Here is a 3,379-nt window from a genome sequence, read left to right as displayed (position 1 = left end):
AGTGGTATGTGTAACACCAAACACTACAACACAAAACTGGTATGTGTAACACCAAACACTACACCTAAAAATGGTATGTGTAACACCAAACACTACACCACAAAAGTGGTATGTGTAACACCAAACACTACAACACAAAAATGGTATGTGTAACACCCAACACTACACCACAAAAGTGGTATGTGTAACACCCAACACTACACCACAAAAGTGATATGTGTAACACAAAACACTACACCACAAAAGTGATATGTGTAACACAAAACACTACACCACAAAAGTGGTTGTGTAACACCAAACACTACACCATAAAAGTGATATGTGTAACACCAAACACTACACCTCAAAAGTGGTATGTGTAACCGAACTTTAGTATAAAATACATGTTGTATACGTTGTCAGCTATGGCGCCACATTAATCCTGTTGTAACACACATATTCTAGTAGCGACTATGTACATGTAGGATGGGAGATAACTCGCGAATATTATATAATATATGTTGGGGTGGAAATGCTGGTGACATTTCTCACGTGCCAAAAATATATCCGCACTTGTCATTTTCTTCTTTATTCCATGCAGTTTCATATTTTGTCTTTGAATTTTTACGTTTTAACACTGAAAGAAAATTGTCTCCTCTTTCAACTGATGATAAAATAGTAATGTATTGAATTATTCAAAGGCTGTCTATAATATTACCACTAGGGAAGGATACACCCCGGCTAGTCTGTCTATAATATTACCACTAGGGAAGGATACACCCCGGCTAGTCTGTCTATAATATTACCATTATGGAAGGATACACCCGGCTAGTCTGTCTTAAATATTACCACTAGGGAAGGATACACCCCGGCTAGTCTGTCTTTAATATTACCACTAGGGAAGGATACACCCCGGCTAGTCTGTCTTTAATATTACCACTAAGGAAGGATACACCCGGCTAGTCTGTCTTTAATATTACCACTAGGGAAGGATACACCCGGCTAGTCTGTCTTTAATATTACCACTAAGGAAGGATACACCCGGCTAGTCTGTCTTTAATATTACCACTAGGGAAGGATACGCCACGGCTAGTCTGTCTTTAATATAACCACTAGGGAAGGATACACCCGGCTAGTCTGTCTTTAATATTACCACTAAGGAAGGATACACCCCGGCTAGTCTGTCTTTAATATAACCACTAAGGAAGGATACACCCGGCTAGTCTGTCTTTAATATTACCACTAGGGAAGGATACACTCCGGCTAGTCTGTCTATAATATTACCACTAGGGAAGGATACACCCGGCTAGTCTGTCTTTAATATTACCACTAGGGAAGGATACACCCCGGCTAGTCTGTCTATAATATTACCACTAGGGAAGGATACACCCGGCTAGTCTGTCTATAATATTACCACTAGGGAAGGATACACCCCGGCTAGTCTGTCTATAATATTACCACTAGGGAAGGATACACCCGGCTAGTCTGTCTTTAATATTACCATTAGGGAAGGATACACCCGGCTAGTCTGTCTTTAATATTACCACTAGGGAAGGATACACCCCGGCTAGTCTGTCTATAATATTACCACTAGGGAAGGATACACCCGGCTAGTCTGTCTTTAATATTACCACTAGGGAAGGATACACCCCGGCTAGTCTGTCTTTAATATTACCACTAGGGGAGGATACACCCGGCTAGTCTGTCTTTAATATTACCACTAGGGAAGGATACACCCCGGCTAGTCTGTCTTAAATATTACCACTAGGGAAGGATACACCACGGCTAGTCTGTCTTTAATATTACCACTAGGGAAGGATACACCCCGGCTAGTCTGTCTTTAATATAACCACTAGGGAAGGATACACCCGGCTAGTCTGTCTTTAATATTACCACTAGGGAAGGATACACCCCGGCTAGTCTGTCTTTAATATTACCACTAGGGAAGGATACACCCCGGCTAGTCTGTCTTAAATATTACCACTAGGGGAGGATACACCCGGCTAGTCTGTCTTTAATATTACCACTAGGGAAGGATACACTCCGGCTAGTCTGTCTTTAATATTACCATTATGGAAGGATACACCCCGGCTAGTCTGTTTTTAATATAACCACTAGGGAAGGATACACTCCGGCTAGTCTGTCTTTAATATTACCACTAGGGAAGGATACACCCCGGCTAGTCTGTCTATAATATTACCACTAGGGAAGGATACACCCCGGCTAGTCTGTCTATAATATTACCATTATGGAAGGATACACCCGGCTAGTCTGTCTTAAATATTACCACTAGGGAAGGATACACTCCGGCTAGTCTGTCTATAATATTACCACTAGGGAAGGATACACCCGGCTAGTCTGTCTTTAATATTACCACTAGGGAAGGATACACCCCGGCTAGTCTGTCTATAATATTACCACTAGGGAAGGATACACCCGGCTAGTCTGTCTATAATATTACCACTAGGGAAGGATACACCCCGGCTAGTCTGTCTATAATATTACCACTAGGGAAGGATACACCCGGCTAGTCTGTCTTTAATATTACCATTAGGGAAGGATACACCCGGCTAGTCTGTCTTTAATATTACCACTAGGGAAGGATACACCCCGGCTAGTCTGTCTATAATATTACCACTAGGGAAGGATACACCCGGCTAGTCTGTCTTTAATATTACCACTAGGGAAGGATACACCCCGGCTAGTCTGTCTTTAATATTACCACTAGGGGAGGATACACCCGGCTAGTCTGTCTTTAATATTACCACTAGGGAAGGATACACCCCGGCTAGTCTGTCTTAAATATTACCACTAGGGAAGGATACACCACGGCTAGTCTGTCTTTAATATTACCACTAGGGAAGGATACACCCCGGCTAGTCTGTCTTTAATATAACCACTAGGGAAGGATACACCCGGCTAGTCTGTCTTTAATATTACCACTAGGGAAGGATACACCCCGGCTAGTCTGTCTTTAATATTACCACTAGGGAAGGATACACCCCGGCTAGTCTGTCTTAAATATTACCACTAGGGGAGGATACACCCCGGCTAGTCTGTCTTTAATATTACCACTAGGGAAGGATACACTCCGGCTAGTCTGTCTTTAATATTACCATTATGGAAGGATACACCCCGGCTAGTCTGTCTTTAATATAACCACTAGGGAAGGATACACTCCGGCTAGTCTGTCTTTAATATTACCACTAGGGAAGGATACACCCCGGCTAGTCTGTCTTTAATATTACCATTATTGAAGGATACACCCGGCTAGTCTGTCTTTACTATTACCATTATGGAAGGATACACCCCGGCTAGTCTGTCTTAAATATTACCACTAGGGAAGGAAACACCCGGCTAGTCTGTCTTTACTATTACCATTATGGAAGGATACACCCCG

The sequence above is a fragment of the Pecten maximus genome, chromosome 1 (genome assembly GCF_902652985.1).
Source record: "Pecten maximus chromosome 1, xPecMax1.1, whole genome shotgun sequence".
Classification (NCBI taxonomy): domain Eukaryota; kingdom Metazoa; phylum Mollusca; class Bivalvia; order Pectinida; family Pectinidae; genus Pecten; species Pecten maximus.
This window is presented reverse-complemented; position numbering follows the sequence as displayed.